This window comes from Dermacentor andersoni, chromosome 3, assembly GCF_023375885.2.
Source record: "Dermacentor andersoni chromosome 3, qqDerAnde1_hic_scaffold, whole genome shotgun sequence".
NCBI lineage: Eukaryota > Metazoa > Arthropoda > Arachnida > Ixodida > Ixodidae > Dermacentor > Dermacentor andersoni.
Window position 1 is genome coordinate 54,068,080 of NC_092816.1, and position 21,847 is coordinate 54,089,926.

The window sequence follows — 21,847 nt, forward strand, 5'->3', positions numbered from 1 at the left end:
TTCTCTATCTACCTTGTACCGCCACCTAAGCTTATAAAGAATCTGGTGGCCTCAACCTCGTCCCTGCTTTTTTTCCACCAGTCCTCCCAAGGTCTCTTGCTTATCTCGACTGCTGACCGGTTGATGCTTCCGTCCACATTAATTCCAAGCACTTCTGGAAGTTGTGTGTTACCTATGGGTCTCACTGGGTGAATTCTTTTGCATTCCATTAGGATGTGCTGAATGGTCTCTGGTTTTATGCTGCAGCATACACATGCCTCATCTATCTAGTTCCGAATATTTGCTCCGGTATGCTTTTGTCCTTCAGCAACCGGCTCGAGCCTCACATAGCATTGCACTGCCCTTTTTGTTATCATACAGATTTTCCCTACTTATTTCTTTCTTCATATTCTTGTAAATCTCCATGGTCTTTTTTTCTTTCCATTCTCTGCATCCAATTCACTGTCTCTCCTTCTCTAAGTTTCTTTCTGATTACTTCTGGTTGTCTATTTACACATTCAATTACCCTGTACTTTGTTGCCAACTTTCTTGACCTGTTCCATCCTGTGTCCACGCTTTTCAGGCACAGATACTTGAGCACTTTAGCCGCAGATTTATTTTCCTCCATGCTCCTGAGTCTTTATTCAAAACTGATCTTGCTCTGTGCTTCTCTGACTTCAAAACAGGCCATGTCACTCTGCACTGCCTAATTTGTAGTTTTACTGTGGGCTCCCAAATCCTACCGGCCTATCCATATTTGGTTAACTTCCAGTCACAGCAAGAAAGATATCCGATTTTAAGCATAGAATGGTATTTGCGAACGCTAGAACTAGCCCCAATACTCCGTTCCAGATTCCACGCACCACCTCATATTTATTGTAAACCCAAAGTGCCCTATGTTTCATTATTGCTGCATCCGCTTCCCCTTTAGTTTCAGATTATCTTGCTGGGTACTTGTCTAAGAAGTCTTTCCATCGTTTATTTATATTGCGAAGTATTTCTATTGCAACACCAATTAGTTGCTCGCCCCCTAGCGGTCCCGCCGAGAACCAGCCGATCTAGGTTCAGCCGCAGGTTTTCACTTTATAGCGTTCGCCGCAAAGTTGCCTCGCAGTCTTCAACTCGTCGTGATGCCGCTGCACACAAGCCCCCCCACCCCCCCACCCACCCCCCACTCCACCCCAAAGATAAAAAAAACTGATGTCGAAAGAAATTTGCTCATTATGTCGTGTCATCGTGGTGGAAAGGCAACAATTAATCTGTTTATCGTTTTCCGAAGATAGCAGACGACACGCAACGGAGAGGGAAGCGGTATGGATAAGAAACTTGAGCATTGGGAAAAAGCTGACTGACACTATGGTGGTTTGTTCGAACACTTCACTCGGGACGGTTTCTTTATTCCTGGCGAGTAGACCGCTGCCTTCTTTTTATGTTTTAAATATGTTGCTGTCCTTTCAAATCGCAGAGTGTACTTTGTTCATGCAGGAGCTTTAGTAAATTATTTATGTACGTTTAAGCTTCATTTGTTCTGGTTAATTAGTTTAGTTTTCTACCCCAGCATTATTAGTATTAGTAACGCCTTAAGCAGCAGGAATACTCTCGCCAACGTACTTTTGTCCGGAGGCACTGGTAGCAGGAACGTTAACTAGCTCGGGCCGAGTCAGCGCTGCTGGCGCTAAAATTGTTATCTAAGAGTACCAACAGGCCCAACATACAGCAGTGCTATAGCTCGAAAGGTCTGAAGTTGAGCGTGACACATGGTATGCCGTGAGGAGACAACGTTCTGATAGCATGCTCTATAATTTAGTGGTGTAAGCAGAAGATGCTGCTTTCTCATTCACCGCGGTGAGTTATCAGTTTATTTCCTCGCAAGAAATTTAGAAGGAACTACGAACAGCGCTCGTTCTAGATTTGGAGCATTCGGCCTGGCCACGGGGCCGCTAGTCTGTTTTCCGACATTCTGCACGTAGACGAATTTCCTTGCAAATGGTTCGATTCGATTCCAAGCCATGTGTTTACACTAATGCAAGTGCTCATGCAAGTGACACTGCTCGGGAGAAGACCCTCGCTAAGTTTTAGAAACCTGTTGGAAGAAACACAACTCGGTCCGATTGCTTGTTATTTATACTTCTCAAGTTTCACCGGGGTTTGAGAATTTCCACGGACGGGAGATGTCTGCTGTTTTTCCAAGCCTTTAACCTACTTCGATCACTGCGAACTGCGAGAACGAACAAGCGCCAGTCATCGGGCGCAGGCTACCTTATCGCACGGACCAGCTAACTATAACGAGAAAGCGGCAAGCCGACTCGCAAACGGAACTTTCATGAGCTTTTATCCCAGAAAACGCGGACAAGGTAACGTAACAGTTTTAAGCCTCGTTCTATCAGTGCACATTATCCGTGTTCATCTTCTGAAAACACGACAGACGTATATAATGTAGGACGCTATGCGATATACTGGAAGACGAGTCACAGTGCTGAGTTGGGTATGAAGGTCGAAAACAGTCAAGTACCTTTCCTTTAGCACTGCAACAGCGCAGCGAATAAGTGCTTGCATCTTTCGGAGGTCCACTATGCACAAACACTTCACATTTTTAACCTGAGCCTCGCCTCAAAAGCTCGCTAGCCAGGCCAGACGTTTGCACGCACAGCGCTACGATTATCGTGGTTTCGTCGCTGAAATAATTATTACCGGTCAAAATAAGGTAATCGGCAGCAAGGACCCTTTTGGCTTCGGCGAAACATTTCGATTCTACGTCACAAACAAAGAACTTGAGCACAACACCCAGGGAAAGAGCCGCCGTGAACCTGGAGGTTGTAACCATGTTTGTTTATTAGGACAATGTTGCCAGCACAAATGACGGATTCCGAAGTTGCCAATAGGTGGCTTTGGCCGAGTCGGCCGAGCAAGGGTCACGTGTTGGGTCACCTTCTTGAAATGCGAAGGGGACGGCTTCATGGATAGTTGGTTTGCGAAGGGTGGCGGCGTGGCGTAAGGCTCCCTCCTCGTTTATTATGGCCTTCCTCCGTGTTTCTTGTCATGCTTTGGCGCACTTGTTACTGTAATAGCTATAGAAATGAAATTTCATGGTCACACAGCTGCCAACTTGCAACTCACGTTCGCACCGTTCTTTGTGTTTACCTCGCCCTGTATTATATACCTTGCAGCGCCAGCGTGTCCCGTGTGCAACTCGGCCTGCTACTACCCGCCGACCTCCAGTGCCTCCTGTCCGACGTGCGCCCCATCTTCCTACTGCTACGGCGCTACTGGAAAGAAGTGAACGCACTCGTCTGCAATGCGTTGTCGACCTAAGTTGCGACGGATTAAACTTAGTGCGGAGATCGGCATATTTGTCACTTCGCACCATAAAACAAGATTTTGTTCTTGCTTGGTTCTTGCTGATATTTTGCAAGAGGATCGCATTTTGCAGTTCAGATTATTCAGTCTAACATCTGACAAGTGCCACGCGCGGATCCGACTTCGTGGCGACGCCGCTAGATGGCACTGCGAGTCCAGAAGGGATGCGTGAGTTAGGAACCCAACTGCGTAACCGCTTCATAGAACACACGCTCGGCCGGGGGCGATACGGTATGTCACTGCATTGCTTAAATGCTAGTTGCATTAGCGGCATCCCCCCCCCCCCCCATCGTGAGATTAACTCTACCAGAACTCTTTCTTGGTAAATCTGGGCAAGTAACAGGGACAAGTGCTATATTTAGTGATCCCTAGAGTAGGTGACCTTGCTGCGAAATCTGATGAAAACAGAGCCATGGCAACCGCAATATCCTCTTCTTCATTTGTAATCAAGTGAAGAAAAAGAAATATTGGTCTCTGTATAAAACCGTTGCACCACCGGATTCATGGCCGATGCTCCAGACAGCAACAACAACCTTACGAGGGAGAAGAATCCTTCCACAACATTCGCCCTTTCAAAAGAGAGGGACACATTTGCGAGGAAACAAATGGACACTGAGCCCAACTTACAGCGATGAAACGTGCGCATTATTGTTTGTCTAGCGGATTAATTCGACAAAATGCGTAGGGGATATGAAAAGAAAACAAAATTACGACGCCTGCCTCCAAATGCATTACGTGTCATACAGGTCCAGGCAGCCTGCCTGGAGGCAATGTGCATGCCGGAGAGCGCTGTTGGCTCGCATGTGAAAATGTGCCGAGTCTGCTAGGTCAAAACCTTCCGCCAAGTCATCCGCGCAATACCCAGCGTATAACTCGTAAGCATAAATTACCGGTTGAGCGACACTCGGGCTTTCCAGTCCTCATTCCGCGACTTGATGGCCAACCTGCAGCCCCCACACTCGCCATCGACCTAAAGACTTCAGAAAGAACAACTCTAACGGGCGGAGGTTGCTGCCCCACATCAACGTCCTCGAAACGCTTCGTGTGGCTGAGTCACGGAGCAAGAGAGAGAGAGAGAGAGAATTTTAATGATATGAAATGCAGAGAGGCCGGCCTGAGGTATATATATTCCTCTAGCCAGCTACTCTGCATCGGGGGAAGGGGAAGAGGGATAGAAAGAGGGAAGAAAGAGGCGCATGATGGGTGACGATGACGAGAGAAGGAGGATGTAAAACATATGGCAAGCAATTTGGCATGCTCAAAGCCTACAGTCCAGGCCCATACTTTTTCAGAAGTTCAGTAACGCCTAAATGGCCTTGAAACTCGATTGAGCGTCTGACCAAGGGCGTAAAATAACGTCCTCCGTGCTAGCCCAGGACAGGGGTAATTGGAGTTCGCTGGGAGACGTCTTCGTCTTGCAGTAGACATAAAAATAAGCTGATGATAAAAAAAAAAGTGGCATGGCTTATCCCACTGCCAGACGTGGGCAATCTTATGAGGTTGCGCTGTCACGAAGGCATTCTCACCATCATGTGACATCGCCTTCACGGAGTGAGGTCAGGATCAAAATAGGAAAGTCTTTTAGGATGAGGTAGAACTGACGCCATTGGGTGCGGGCTTGAGTGGGTGACTTAGACTAAGTGAGGCTAATTAAATGACAGCCGCGATTCAAGCCACTGCAGTGATCTGCATTATGTGTTCCCCGGCGAGGTGTCTTAAGTGTTGCATTTTGACTCTTCGCGTATATCACAGGCATGCCGTGCGTTCCAAATAAACACGATGCAATGACAAAGGCCATAGGTAACCCACACACTCGAAATTTATCTACATATTAGCCATAACAATACGCCTATCTCCACCAAACATAAACCGAGGACACCGCGGGGGTGTCTCGTATAAATAATGAAAATGGGGATGGGGAGCACACGAGTATGTTCTGTAATTTCTTACAAAGCTCATAATCAAGCCAGAAGCTTTCATCCGTCGCATTGCCTGGTGATTTCAATTGGCCCACAAATCCCCATCTGCGGCTGCGGAACTGGCGGCAATACGGGAGGCTGTCCGTTTTATGAGAACGCAGACACCTCATAAGTGGACGGTGTTCCGCGATGCCAAATCAGTGTTGTAGGCGCTAAAGCGCGTTTTTAATGAAAGGACCATATCACCTGCTCATGCTGTAAATCGTCGAACTTCCATCACAGTGCCCAGCGAGGGGGCCACTTGATTACTTTCTTAATGGGTGTCTGGTCATTGTGGTGTGATTGCCAATGAACTCGCTGACACAGAAGCAAGACCGGTACTCTTTTCCTCTGATGAAGAGCAGAATGCCTGCGCGCGACCTGACGCCAACTCAATGCAGGGCCTCACAAAGGCATATAGAACCCACCGTGACAACATCTATAGATGCCTACGTATAATCGACCCAGACGGTAAATTCTGCTTGCCCCCGAAGTTTAGGCATAGCGAAACGTCATTCCTACGCAGTATTTTAGCTGGGGGTTGCTTTCACCCGCCGCTACGCACATCCCGTCGGCCAGTCGAACAATCCCGACTGCGAATGTTGTCAGACGCCTGAAACGCTGGAACATATGTTGTACGATTGACCAGGATATATGCTGGAGCGAAGGACGCTGGATAATTCCCTAACTTGCGTTGGCAGGCAACCACTATCGGAGAAAGCTATTCTCGATCAGTGGCCTGACACTGCAACTTCAATGCGGACAACTGAAGCCCTAGCTGTTGAACTTCCAGCATGACACGAAACTAGACGAGCGGCTCTGGTAGGACCACCGTCTAATGTCCATAAGCACTCACCACAGCTTTTATCATCATCGTCCATCCCAGTACTATCACTCCCCTTCCATCTTCCCCAGTGCAGAATAGCAGACTAGAGCGCTCTAGCTCAGGTTGACCTCTCTGTCTTTCCTGTCAATAAAATCCGTTTATATTCATCCCTAGGCAATAAATGGGGCTAGTTGGTTCACGTTGATTTTGAGAACGCGCTATACAAATAACCGAGACAGGTCTTGTAAACCTGGGTGTCCCTTTCTGTCATTTGTGTAGTGCTTTTAAGTCAGCGGCGTTCTCAATATGAAATGTCATCCCTCATTACGCGTAACTTACATCCTCTCTCCTTCGCGCCAATTGTGAACTCTGTATGACGTCAAGTTATATCGGAACACTGAAAAACATCGAATAGTGAACATAAGATGCTTTCGAGTACTTGTTCAAAAAGTGTGTTTCAATTGCCATAATTTATCTATGTACATATAACTTCGCTTGCACGAGCCATGCAGATGTGGATTGGTAGCTGTTTCACATGAGTAATCATCATCATCATCATCATCATCATCATCATCATCATCATCATCACCACCTTTATTATTATTATTATTATTATTATTATTATTATTATTATTATTATTATTATTATTATTATTATTATTATTATTATTATTATTTGGTTTGAAAACATATATACGGTTTACAGAAAAGGGAAAGTGAGGAGATGGCTGGCAACTGCGACCGGAAGGGGCCCAACGCGTGCCTACTCTTCAGAAAGGAGGACACAGAAACATAGGACTCTAGACATATAACAATGTACCTCACTTACGATACCTAACTCACAATACAAATAACAATACCTAACTCACAAATAACAATACCTCACTTACCTTGAATTGAGACCATTGTCAGCAAACTTTTAGGCTTCAACAATTAAAATTTGATAAGTGGTGAGTTTTTCCTCTCACTTAATGCCAACGATGAATTCCTTCAACCGTTCGAGGAATTCGTAGGCGCACACTGCCTACGTTCTGCCTACACTGCCTACACTGACACGTTCCGTTTACGCTACCCAGCATCTTAGGTTCAATGCGTGGCTCTTCAATACAGCGGCAGCTTTTGGATTCACTGTTCGAATATCTGTCAGAAATTCGTCAAGTCGGAAGGCTTTAAAGATTCAACATCTTATACAGAAAATCCAAAGTTTACCTATCATCTCAACTGTAAATATTAGTGTCAGGCCCACTTACGCATTTCAAATTTATTTTTATTCTTTTCTTTAAATTTTTTCCACTCTCCTCTGATATTGTTTATTCCCCTTTCCCATCCCTATACAGAGTAGCATGCCAGCGGTTATATACGTGCCGGCAAAAATTTGTTTTTCTAATCAAGGGTCTCTCTCTCTCTCTCTCTCTCTCTCTCTCTCTCTTGCTTACTTGCTTGTTTTTGGCACAAAAGCGACCAAGGCTTTTCTACACCAGCCGCAGGAATGAATATAAGTCCCGCTTTTTCACATAACTGGCCACAGTTGTAGCACTAGGTTCCCTTAAAAACCACGCTTTCAAAGAAATAAGAAATAACATTGGCTTATGAAACTCTTTAGTCGTTTGTATAACTTTCTAACATACGTCTTAGGCAATACAATGAGACGGCCTGCAATTCAAATGTCTTTCCTCGTAAGTGGATCTTGGCATTCATTCGTTGCATATTACTTGCTTTCCTTCCTCAGTAAACAGTTGTGCGTTACGTGGCTGTGTCCGGTCACGTGGGCGGCATATAAGCACTTTAATAAAATGCTGTTGGTGCACTCGCGTTTTTCATTCACCAAGCAGACGGGTAGGAAAATGAAGTTTTTCACCCGCCGTGGTTGCTCAGTGGCTATGGTGTTGCGCTGCTAAGCGCGAGGTCACGGGATCGAATCCCGGCCACGGCGGCCGCATTTCGACGGGGGCGAAATGCGAAAAACACTCATATGCTTAGATTTAGGTGGACGTCAAAAGAGCCTCAGGTGGTCAAAATTCGGAGTCCCCTACTACCGCGTGCCTCGTAATCAGGTCGCGGTTTTGGCGCGTAAGGTCCCGTGATTTGTTATTATTTATTTGAATGAAGCTTCCACCATGTAATACCAGATGATAAATAAGCACTCGCTGCGTGCACTTCATTGTGTGCAGACTACTCGTTCCATGCAGCACCTGCAAGCCGCCTGCTCCAAAGCTGCAAGCCCGCTGCGATGAAGCTTTCCTGTCGCTTTATCAAACCACAAGTGGCTTACTTGCGACACCACTCAACGCCTCTTGTATAACAAAGGGTTGCTTGCTTTGGTCTGTGACGTCACGAGGAGAGGCAAACAGCCCATTGAAGTGTGGACTATGCTGGGATGTTCATATTCTTGGGTAGGTATATACTTTACGCCCAGTTATTGGACCTAGATAGGAGTGGTAGCTAGAAAAACAAAACTAATAAATCAACGCATTAGCACGAAGGCACGCTAACAATCCATTTGCAGGTCATTAGAATAAATCGGTAGGTTAGCACTTAAATAGAAAAACATGATACAAATAATATCGCTGCGGGTGGTTTGAAACAGGGCTAGATACTCTATTGCTGTGGAATAAAAAGGGTCGCTCTAATCATCGCCCTCTTCTCCTATAATAAATGTACTGACTGCCAGCCTTTCTGTATGACGTGTTGGCGCCGTATGTTTGTGCCTGTGTTATCTATAGGAGGCGCAACATCGTTTTCGTCATTCAGTCACTGCACAGCGTTCGACTCGTGCGACGTGTCCTGCTTTCTTGCATCGCATCCGCCACGGGGCGTTTATCAACACTTTTTTTTACAATTGCCTCTCCTTCTCTCACGCCCTCGCACGCGAATAAAGATGCCATCCTGGGCTTACACCGCATTCCGCATATTTTCAGTTGAGAGCTCCAACGTCTTTGCTCGGTCGAAACGCAACAAGCGAAACGTGCTTGTCCACACCACGAAAAAAACAGGTCCTGTTTACGCGCACAACGTAGTTGCAAGGTTACAGGTGCCGGAAATGCTTGGCAGTTGGAAAGGAAAGTGTCGTCTCGCGACGACAACTGCATCAGTGGGCGCGTTCACTGAGCGGAATTTGTTTACGAACACAAGGACGCGCCCGCGGCCGCTATCCGGCATGCTGTAGAAGCGCCTTTACTGCAGGCGCGTGTAAGGACGCGTGAAATCTCTCCTAAAGCTTGTTTGACACGCGACGACTATCATCAAAGAAGGAAGGCCATTATAGCTGATTGTCTCACTACTTACGTATGACATCACGAAAAAAGAAAGCAGCGACACCCAGAACGACTAAAAATATTTTTTCTATCGAGAAGAACAATTGGCAGCGTCGCCAGACGGGCGAAGCATTGACAGCGTTATCATTGTTTAGCGTTGCACTCGATCATAGTTACGTGACAGACTCCTACGTGACGAACTCCTCGGACGGTATTATATATAGCTATACGCGTTTGCCGCAAATGGGTCGGCTTTAGTCGGTAGCGTGCTCGATAAAACGTTAGATAGACGACGTGCTGCCGCCCGTTCCGCTCCCAGACAAGTCCGTACGCACAGAAGCTCAGCAGGAACGCTAGCCTGGTAAGAGTGCCGTGCGCACAACGCTCACGCCAGCAGCGGAAGGCAGAACGCCGTCCTGTGGCTCCGCCACCGAGGCGACTGAGGGGACGTTTACGAAGGGGCCCTTTCGTTTCCCGTTTCTTTCTTTTTTTCTTTTAATTTAGGAAAAGGAAGGGGGGAGGTGTTATTTTCAATTAATATATCCAGGCGGAAATCTGGTTTTGTGCTTCTCTGGGGACTCTCTAAACGTCCGCGCACGAGCGGCGCATGCGCCGTCGATAGTGGGACAGCACGACGACGACGGCGCGAATGACGACGGGAGAAGCGCGCCTCAAGCGGCGCTATAGTTGCAATCGCAATAATAATGTGTATGCTCTCATTAACTGGCCCACATTGGAGAAACATTTTGTTCTTTGCCTGGATTGAGAGGCTGAAGTTCTGAAATCTATTGCAAATATAGGCCAGTCTCACCCTAAGCGGTGTCCTAATTTCAATGAAGGGTTGAAGGGGGACAGGCGGGTAGCGCCCGCGCGTCAGCAACTTTGTCATCCTCTGATTGACCTTGGGTGTCATGCCAGTATGCGAGACGATAAAATGGGCTCGCATATACGCGCAGACGTGCTCTGATATGCGTAAAGCCTTGCTGGCCATTCTAGCGCGCACACTCTTTTTACCTGAGTGGAATACCGCACATACAGGGTGCACTAGAATGCGCAGACTAAACCCGTCACTTCAACTCAGACCTCCGGCCGGACTGCACCGACGCGAAGCGTCTCTTCTGCGTCGGTTTTGGTTGGTAGTTGCCTTCACGAAAGCTTATATACAGCACTAATTGGAATGGTTGACAGTCCTGCGCGTGATGTCTGCGGATGCGTGGAGAACATTCAGCACTTGTTCTGCCGCTGTTCTCAATTTGAGGCACAAAGAAGATCTATGTCCGACGAATTCAGGAAACTAGATGATCGTGAAGGTACTTTTGCTTCCCGAGAACGCTTGGGTTGTGTTTAGTAACGTCTGCTGCCGTGCTAGTTGGTACATGGCTTTTAGAAATGGTTTTAGGCGCAAGAAATAGGACACGGACAACAGAATAAAAGGGATTAAAAGCGCCTGTACATGTCTTTTAGCCTGTTGTCCGTGTCCTATTTTTTGCGCCTAAAACCATTTTAAAGCCGGGGTTGTGCGAGCGCCTTTGACTCTGTAGTGTAGTCCGTGCACTTCTCTATAACCCCTCTCTCTCTCTCTCTCTCTCTCTCTCTCTCTCTCTCTCTCTCTCTCTCTCTCTCTCTCTCTCTCTCTCACATACACACACACACACACACACACACACACACACCATACCCTTCTTACTCTCCCTCCTCGTAGGGTAGCCAACCAGGCTGTTTACCGGCTAACATCCCTACCTTTAATATTTATTTCTTGCTGACCTCATTGGCGCCATAGTTTAGGTGAGGAATTCGTGGATAGTGAGATTGGCGTTTGTTCGTTTGCGCTAATAAACAACATATTTACATGAAATATAGAAATACAGTTTTCAATGGGTAATATATCGACTTGTTCATTCCAATTTTGTGCTTTTTTTAGTGTCTCCTTAAGTATGGTACGCAGAGGACGTGCACTCCAGATATGATCCATTGTGTAATGCACGATCTTGGGAGTCTGACTGTTCTTAAGGCGAATTTTTCTTCTTAAAAAGGAAGTTGCATAAATCCTAACAATGCTCTGTAGAGGTGCGAGAATTACGGCTGCCGTTTTCTTTCGTGCGAGAATTACGGCTGCCACGCGCTCTGTTAGCGATGATGTTTCTAGCAAGAAACTGTGTCGCACGGTTGTTAAACTCGAAGCTTGGCACGTGCATAATAACAGCAGCAGCGGAGGTGAGCGAGCGAGAGAGGAAGACTCGTGATGTTCGTCCAAGGCCGCGTCACTTGCAGGATTAACACATTTAAAAGCGTTGCCGCGATCGTGCTCTCCTCACAGTGGCTCGACGTTCGTTCTGAGCCCTACTTCTGTTGCTACCAATGCGCTTCAAAAAAAAAAAAAAAGGAAAGGTGAGTCGATTGCAGGATAGATAGTTTTGATGTGTCGTCACGGACGCAGCTCTCACTGCGCCAGTACCCAAACATGGCGGCCACGATGACGTCCGTGGATTGTATTATCACGCACACATTGTTTAGTTTATTAACGGTGAGTGTTTTTCACCGGTTTAGCACTGTTATCGCTTGTCGTTCGACACAAGATCGGCCCATCGTGCTGTCATGCCGTCACGCTTCTTGATTGCACTCCTCCTCGACGTGGTAGTACCCAAAGATGGCGGCCGCGATGACGTCTGTGCAAACTATGTATAGTTTAGTGCGGGACACTCGTCATGATTCCTTCGCGTTCCCCTCATTTCGTCGCTGTAGGCACGTCGCTGCGGATGTGGCTCGTAGGTGCGAATTAAAGCTACGCGCTTATTTTGTAGGTTTACATTGTGACGTGGTTCGTACACGGTTCGGTATGTTTTGGTTGTCGAACGATAAAACTGCTGATTTGCCTTGTTGGTCATTTCGTCACGAACGCTCAAAGGGTGTTGCGGCTAGAGTGGCGTACAGGCCATGGAATCCACCAAGCCCATCGACTACGACGTCAAGCTGTAGAAAATGAAGGAAAAAGGGTTTATTTGGCTTAGTTACGCGGCTCCAGTGCGGAAGCCCACTCCATGCAGGAGCAAGTTAAACGTCTGTGTTCACATCAGGACCCTCTGTCCTCACCCTCGAAAAATATCTCCTATTAATCCCGTCGTCTTCCCTAGGCGAATCGACTAGGGAAACTGAAGACTGCCCAGTAGCAAATCGCCATCGTCGGCTCCGTTGCGATACCACGCCCATGCTATGCATAACCCGCAGTAAGTCCGCCTAGAAGAAACTGGTTTGGAATTTGTGGAAAGAAATCATCCGGCGACACCTGGTTCGTTTGTCGTTGCCCACCCCGTTCTTCACTCAGTCTGCCAGGTGAACGGCCGGCTGAGGGCCTTTCGTGGAACCCTGCAACAGCCGGTTTACACGCTGTCTCGACGGCTGTATAAGTGCCTGGGGTGGGTGGTGATCTGACTCGTCTAATTAACTGCACCTATGCATTCGTTGTCGTGGTTTCCGTCCCGTTCATCGTTTTCTCCGATTTCCAGGTAATATGGCGGGGCGAGCGCCTTTAGTAGTTGTCTACGTCGCGCTGACACCTGATTAAAATGTGCGGTTCTTTGACATGTGGCAAACGTTCAAGTAACACTCTTGGTGGTGCTGAGACGTAAAAGGGAGTGTCCGTGCTGGCGACTCCCGCAGAGGGAGTCGCCAGCACTCCCTTTGTTTGTAGAATGCTAACTCTACTAATAAGAAGAAAAAAAGGTTACAGCCTTTGGGGCTTTTTTCCCCGAACAACAACCTTCGTCGATCTTCTGTGACTTTCTTTAAAGCTGCGTTCGCGTTACTTTCTGTTTGAGCACGACACGCATGTATCAGCGGGACACGGCGTTGCTGGCAGGAAAGCAGCCTTAGAGTATTGTATTGACACGTCCACATAGTTTTCTTGAGCCGATCTCACGATCTATAATTGGGGGCGTGAAGTACACAGGTGGCCGCCTCGTCTTGTCTCAAACGCTTGCGAGAGCTGTGAGCCCGTCCTAGCATGTAAGAAAGTGTGGAGAAAACCGACTGCCGCACTGACTCACGCGTGAAAAGCGCCGGCCACTCTGTACAGTGTTATTTTCAACCCAAAACCCAACTCATATGGTTAGTGTATATATATATATATATATATATATATATATATAAGAGCATGACATACTGACGCTAAAGCGTCACCACTGTCACATTTGCTGCTATAAAAAACACATTTTTTTTTAGCCGAAAACAAATTTTGGATGTGAATTTCTTCTGCAGGCAAAATTAATACACGTGGCTCAGCTTCAAATAGTGTTGCTGGCTAAAGTCTATTGTTTCGAGGCGGCCTACAGCGACGAATTTGTACTTGAGGGCGTCGTCGAATGTTCGGTAGTGTTGCCTTTTATGCAAACTGCCTCACGTATATCTCGCGTCCTGATTATTGTTGTTGACTGATTGATTTCTTATTATTTTTGATATTGCTCTCATTATGTGTCACGTATGTTTTCGTTGACGTGTGCTACAAAGCCCCTCTTTTCAGTATTGCGTAAGCCCTGAGGGTGCTTTAAATAAATAAATAAATAAATAAATAAATAAATAAATAAATAAATAAATAAATAAATAAATAAATAAATAAATTAGCATATTTCAATACAGCCGTCTGCTCAACCGCCTGCTTGCTAAGAAAACGCACTTTGTCGGTATATATTCTTGGCGCCAATTATGCTGCGGGAAACGTGTAGTTCATTTCGACGGTTAAAAGTAACGCTTAATTTTCGGGTTACGAATAGGCGTTACCCCCAACCCCACCTTATTTTGTTACCCCGAGACAAACCCGCGTACTTTTGACATTGCGTACTATGTACCGCAACCGTGTTTTATTTACCATATGTTTGCACGTGTACGCACGCGTTGCTGTTGCAGTCAAGCAATGTCGGTGAAAGTGGTTGGCGCCCTTGTTTTCCTGGCCATCTGCTGTCACGCCGTCTCGGGTGAGTCAAGCGACGCGCCTGTCAAGGCTTGTACTTCCTGCTTCGCGCACGCTTTTGTTTCCTTTAACCTCACTGGTGAAGTCACACAACCTACGCAATGCGAACACAAGTGAAACCAAGCCAGCATTTCCGAAAGCCTGGCGCTATGTTGTACGTTCTTTACTATACAGCGAAGCTGTTAGCCTCTAGTTGATCGGGATGTCTCGCCGTGTGTCCTCACGAATATATATATATATATATATATATATATATATATATATATATATATATATATATACATATTACTGTTGCGCAAGCTGCCGCGGCGACGGCTGCTTGCGACGTGGGGAGTGACGTCACTAACCTTTCATATATAATAGAACCAGCCTAGCAACGGATTTCGTTGTTGTTGCAGCACCGCTATGGGTAAGCGACGCATAGTTAGCACTCCCGAGGAGCAGCGTGAATACGACCAGCGGCGGGGTGCTGTCCAAATTGCTATTATTACCATTACTCTAAAAAAAAATGAGACATTGCACTCCCCCCTCTGCCGTTGTAGCAATGGTTTTCAACAGCTTCGCTGGGCATATACTTTCGGGTTGAAACGGGTCGCGTTGAAATGGAGGCCGCGCCTGCAATCAACCATTTGTGTCATGTTACGCTTGCGCGATCGCGTCACGTTTCATTAAACACTGCACTGCGCTTGCGCCATTAGAGTAACATTAGGGCAAGTCCACCTTCAGTTTGCGTCATTTTGTACAAGCTTTTTTATCGTTAGTGTTACGATTGCGTAAAATTCGCCGAATTTATTATTATTATTATTATTATTATTATTATTATTATTATTATTATTATTATTATTATTATTATTATGCGAAAACGTTATTTAGAATAAGCCACAATGTGGCGTTCTGCCTTCGTTGCACGGCTGGGGTTCAGAAAGCTTGTTTATGGGAATTCATCGTGGGGTTTATTTTTGCTTTGCTTTTTATTATTTTTTAACATAGGTAGGACATTAGGCAATATAATAACAAGACTTCGATGGCGCAACCCAGCGTCCCGTTCCAACGGGGACGCTCATAGCATCCATCCATCCATCCATCCATCCATCCATCCATCCATCCATCCATCCATCCATCCATCCAACCTCGATGGCGCAACCCACCGTCCCGTTCCAAAGGGGACGCTCATAGCATCCATCCATCCATCCATCCATCCATCCATCCATCCATCCATCCATCCATCCATCCATCCATCCAACCTCGATGGCGCAACCCAGCGTCCCGTTCCAACGGGGACGCTCATAGCATCCATCCATCCATCCATCCATCCATCCATCCATCCATCCATCCAACCTCGATGGCGCAACCCACCGTCCCGTTCCAAAGGGGACGCTCATAGCATCCATCCATCCACCCATCCATCCATCCATCCATCCATCCGTCCGTCCGTCCGTCCGTCCGTCCGTCCGTCCGTCCGTCCGTCCGTCCGTCCGTCCATCCGTCCGTCCGTCCGTCCGTCCGTCCATCCATCCATCCATCCATCCATCCATCCATCCATCCATCCATCCATCCATCCATCCATCCATCCATCCATCCATCCATCCATCCAACGGTTCTGCACTATATGCGCCTTCTCAGCAAGGATTACGATTACAAATTTTGAATGCCGTGTCCCCCCATTTCCAGCACTAAAAAGGATTTCGTCTTCGATACATTTTGAACCGTTAAACGTACGTTCAAAAATGAAGCGATATCGACAGAGCTTTCCGCGTCTGCAGACCTCGCGGTTGCAACGCAACATAAATTTGCAGGAGCCGCGAGAGAGCTCAGGTACTCACCCACCGCCCCCGGATTCAGTGTATTGTGTCTGAAAACGGTGGTTAGATAGAATCCTAAGTATTTTCGCAACAATCTGAGAGGTCGTCGACTAAATGGACGTCCTAATCTGTCACCAAATAAATCCAGTAACTGTTTCGCCTGCATGATTACAAATGGAAATCAGCACAACCAGGGTCGGTTTATAAGGCAGCGATTCTTTTCGCTGCGACATTCGCTTCTCTATTCTATTCCTTTCTTATCATCCATCGCTGACGGCCAGCCGATCATTGTGAAAACGCGAGCTGGCGGAGCGAAGCCTGGACCTCTAACGAAAAGAATTGGAAGAGAACCGTTACATTATATCGGGCAATTTGAATAGAATTGTTGCATTATATTTATCGTAACGAATTATCGATTCTGTTCAAGTTTGCCGGTACAACGTGACGATTCTCTTCCAAGTGTCTTTCTTTTCGTGCTTTCCAGTTGTCCAAGCTGCTCTCAGCCTGATAATTATCAATGCGATCGGCCGGTCATGAGCGGTGGACGATTAAAAAAAATTTAAAATAAACAAAAGGAATAGAACCGAGCGAAAGCAATCCCTGCATTATACACCGGCCAGAATGTTGATGTTGCGGTTTGGGCTTCACACCACGACCGAAACGGATCGCAGGCTCTTTAATCGACGCGTCCGGTGGCTGCCTACCATCACTGCCATGCCGGCGTCCGTGCGAGCTCGGCTTGGAGTACCCCACTCGTTGTGGAATCTGCGTATGCCGTGAGTAAACTGTACTGCACAAGTATATGTACGAGAAATGGCCTGTAGTGGGAATACACGAGTGGTCTGTCACCGCAACAAGTAGGGAAAGGGGAAAAGAAGAGAGGATCACGGACGCTGTCTTTGAAGGTTTATAGCAAACACGTGGTCAATATATGGGGGCGATCATTTTTAGGTTTCCCGGAATTTTTAGAAATCGCCCGTTGCAGACGACATAATACTAGTCTTTGAGCTGCATATTATTGGGAGAGGCGGACATTGCTTGCACAGCAAATCGACACAGATGTCAAACTAATCAAAAGATATCGCTAATTCACTTCTCCTCAATTAATAACTTTGCGGCGCATGTTGAAGTTTACGAATTGTAGCCGGTGAGTTTGCCAGGCCTATATCCATGTGGAATCACTTTCCAGAATGACAACAGTTTGGAGATATGCGCTATGAAACTCACCATAATGATGCATTGTTGTTCCACTTACTCTTTTATTTAACAATACACTCCTTTACGCATTGTAGCACAAAAGTAACCGCGGAACGTCCATGTATTTCGTCCCACATTTTGGAAAAAGAAATAGCTCGAAGTTAGTGTCATACTGAAGTTTCATTTCAAGTGGATACGTCTTGCAAACTCGACGCCTCCACTTCGTAAATTACAATATGTGCCGCAAAACAATTTATTGACAAGTTTATTAGTGAATTTTCGTTAATTAGTTGAATATTCGTTTTGATTTCTCGTGTTGGTAATGTCCGCCTCTTCTAATAAACCAGCTCATCGAGAATAATTGTTCTATCCGCCACAGGCAATCTTAAAGAAATTTCGGAAACGTTGGAAAAGATTGCCCCGCTTTGGTGCTGACTGCACCAAAGCGGCGAAAACAAAAACTTAAATCGAAAAGAAAAACATCTTGCACAACTGCAACACGTGTGATTAAACCTGATTTAAAAAAAAGTTAACTTCATCCTTAGAGTTAGAATTTGTGAAAAACCTCAGCTATCTCGCGCGTCCACTGCTCTCTGTACCTCATAACGATGGCGGTATACTATCGAAAAGCAGTACGCAACCACAAATGTGACAGAGGCTATAAACAGATGAAAAGCGGAGATAACGGTAGTGTTCTCTGTGGCGTACCTTGATGCCTCGCCCGGTCTGGCTAACGTAGACTTTACCATGCGAAAGTGGAACTTTGTACACAACAGCAGTACTATACAGGGCGTAAACGTGGAAAATTTGCGATTGGTGGAACAGCCAGCCTTCTGTCGCGCAGTCTCGCCCTCGGCCTTTCTCTAAATAAATGCACACGTTTCAGATGCCAATAGATACCAAGTTTGCTTTTCTGAAGAAAAAAAAAGACGTCCAACGTCGTGCCTGATGCTGATTTATTGCCGGTTTATGATGGAAACAAACATTAAACGCGACTGTGGCGCAGCCGATGAATGCAAATGCAAATACCTTCCCTGTTTAGGTTGCTCGCTCACTCGTTAACGTCAAAACTTCACGCATGCGATGTATCGGCAGTTGGTGTATTTTGTCCAGTGCACCTCAGGGCGATTGTACCCGCTTGCTTCTCCTACAACGAGTATATAAAACGTTTATAAAACGTTTATAAAATATAAAACGTTTATTTAAAGAGAAAGAGAGAGATAACAACTTTAGTGAAAATGCCTGCAGAGTCGGTTAGGCTCCCTCCACGCAGGGAGGACAAGCTTTTACCGCGACGCGGCCACTACGTCAGTCTCGTGCATTGTGCTCCTCGAGGTCTTGGTTCCTCGCTACTTCCGCGGATCCGAGAGGGCCGCCGCCCCCTTCCTCGGGGTGCTGCCCCCCTTCTCCTCGGCTTCGCGAGGTCGCTGCCGCTCGAGAGCTGCCGAGACCTGCTGGACGGCCTTGAATTGTGTATCTTGGTCATAGCTCCTCGTTGCAGCCTCTAGCTGCGGCGGGATCGTCGTCTTTAAAAGAAAAAAAAATACAACGAGTAGAAACACGACCGCTACGAGCTACCTGTTCTCCCAGACAGCTCTTAAATCTTCCCGCTCTTTCCGTTAATGGAGCGCTAGCGGCACCTGTTGCCAAGTTCATCATCTACTGTTTTAAGCGGCGAAAAACGCCTTATTCGTGCGTGGCTTCCGAGATTTGATGTTGCTTCCAATCTCGAAAGCCATAATCCGCGAACAGAGCTTCTCGTGCGCGAGAAACCACCTTCGTTTCCTCCTCTCGGGTACAAAGTCGGAAAATGTTCATTGACAAACAGTACCATGAATTTTTGGCACGGCCTCCACGCAAACAAAATTTGTTGTTGAGCTAGTTGGTTCGTGCTAATAGATGAATACCAGCAAGCGCAGTTCTCAAGACGGCACAAGAGAAGACACCTACGCACGGGACAAAGCGCTACTCGCAACCGCAGTCATGCAGTGATTTGTTTAAAGAAGTGGGACAAAATGTGCAAACACACTAAGTAAACATTGTATTATAAGAAAAAAGGCCTGCCACCCCCACGTGCGTTTGACACCTGAACAAAATAACAAAGCGGCGATATGATGATGCCACTCGAAAAAAAAAAAAAAAAAAAGAAAAGAAAGGGGTTTTGCTGCTCCTACCATTTTTCTTTCGTCCAGCAATTCTCTTCTGAAATTGCCGCACGTTACCTGCTAACCTAGAGTGTACCTTATTCTAGAACACTCTATGTTAACCTAATCTCAGAGGGTGCCACACACAGGCCTGTGGCCACCTCAGCCGACCACCTTTGCAACCTCCAGCGCTGCTAATAACCGTGGATATCTTCCTTTAAGCTTTGGTTTGGGTATTCCTTGTCATAAAGAAAGGAACGAAATAGAACGGAGCATCGCAAAACACAATTGAAGCCAAGATGGTCGGCTGAACCCGTGATCATGTCGCGGTAAGTTTAATGTCTTCCGCCGCCGCGCTAGGCCCAGCGCACGGCTTAACGAAAAGAATATAAATGTGCACGTTGCAATAAACAACCGAAGTTCCACAAGTATACCGGGAAAAAGCGTACACATAGCGGTGGGCAAGTAACACCAACAAGTATGCGTCAATTAAAACCTAACGGGAACCCAGCCCACCGGGCCGAGTCAATACCAAGTATTCGCGACGATGATGATTATGATGATGATGACTTATTGGCATCCCCTTTGATATGGGGTGGGGAAAAATAGCCACCCTGCCTGCTTGAGTTGCAGAGGTAGGCTATACATGCTTTTAATTCTAGCGTTTTGGTATACATCTCTTTAATCAATTTTCTCTTCCAAAAAACTTCTCTATCTACCTTGTATACCGCTACTTAAGCCTATAACGAATCTGGTCGTATCAATCTCGTCCTTGCTTTTATTTTCCACCAATACTCCCAAAGTGTCTTGCTTGTCTCGACTGCTGACCGGTTGATGCTTCCGTCCACTTTAATTCTTTGTGCTGTATTATACACCTTGCAGCGCCAGCGTGTCGCGTGTGCCACTCGGCCTGCTACTACCCGGTGTCCTCCGGTGCCTCCTGCCCGACCTGCGCCCCGTCTTCCTACTGCTACGGCGCTACTGGAAAGAAGTGAACGCGCTCGCCTGCAATGCGTTGTCGACCTAACATGTGACGGAGTAAACTTACTACGGAGATCGGCATGTTTGTCACTTTCGCACCATAAAACAAGATTCTGTTCTTGCTCTGTTCTTGCTGATATTTTGCAAGAGGGTCGGATTTTGTAATCCAGATTATTCAGTCTAACATCTGACCCTGTTACTAGGACAAGTGCCACGCGCGGATCCTACTTCGTGGCGGCGCCGCTAGATGACACTGCGAGTCCAGAAGGGATGCGTGAGTTAGGAACCCAGCTGCATAACCGCTTCCTACAACACATGCTAGGCCAGGGGCGATACCGTACGGCACTGCATTGCTTCAATGCTAGTCGCATTAGTGGCATTCGTCGTGAAATTAGTTCTGCCAGAATTATTTCTTGGCAAATCTAGGCAAGTAATAGGGACAAGTGTTATATTTAGTGATCCGGACAGTAGAAGGCGACCTTGCTACGAAATTTGAGCAGAACAGAGACGTGGTAAGCGCAGTGTCTGCTTCTTCTTTTGTAATGAAGTGAAGAAAGAAATACAGGTCTCTGTATAAAACCGTTACACCGCCGGGTTCATGGCCGATCCTCCAGACTTTGTTGTTCCAGGTCACCGACGAACAAGGACAACAGCAACAACCTTCCGAGGGCGAAGAATCCTTCCATAACGTTCGCTCTTTCAAAAGAGAGTGAGTGAGTGAGTGAGTGAGTGAGTGAGTGAGTGAGTGAGTGAGTGAGTGAGTGAGTGAGTGAGTGAGTGAGTGAGTGAGTGAGTGAGTGAGTGAGTGAGTGAAGACTTTGCTGAGCTCTAGTAATCGTGTCTTTCTGCGGCATTTACTAGAGCTCAGTAAAGTTTTCACTCACTCACTGAAAGACGTTTGAGGGGAAATCAATGGACACTCAGCCCAACTTATAGTTACTAAACGTGCGAATTATTTTTTATCTAGCGGCTTAATTCTACAAAATGCGTAGGGGATATATATATAAAAAAAAGAAAAACAAAATGAAGACGCCTGCCTCTAAATGCATTACATGCTATACAGCTCCATGCAGCCTCTGGCGGCAGTGTGCATGCCAGAGAGAGCGCTCTTGATTCGCATGTGAAAATGAGCTGAGTCTGCGAAGTCCTAACCTTCCGCCAAGTCCTCCGCAACACCCAGCGTATAACTTGTCAGCATAAATTACAGGTTGAGCGATGCTCGTGCTTTCCAGCCCTCATTCCGCGACTTGATGGCCAACCTGCACCCACATTTCCACCGACCTAAAGATTTCAAAAAGAACAACTCTAACGCCAGGACGCTGCTGCACCATATCAATGTCCGCGAGAGAGAGAGATAGAGAGAGAGAGAGAGAGGGCTCTTTATTA

The 21,847-nt window shown here is 46.6% G+C and overlaps 1 long non-coding RNA gene across 1 annotated transcript; it reads left to right on the plus strand.

The window, feature by feature from the left end:
- The first annotated feature begins 9,592 nt into the window (after positions 1–9,592).
- Positions 9,593–20,584, plus strand: LOC140216718 (uncharacterized). The gene is made up of 4 exons (XR_011893379.1): positions 9,593–9,735; positions 14,274–14,341; positions 16,811–16,915; positions 20,363–20,584. It is a non-coding gene; the product is annotated as an uncharacterized lncRNA (long non-coding RNA).
- The last annotated feature ends 1,263 nt before the right edge of the window (positions 20,585–21,847 follow it).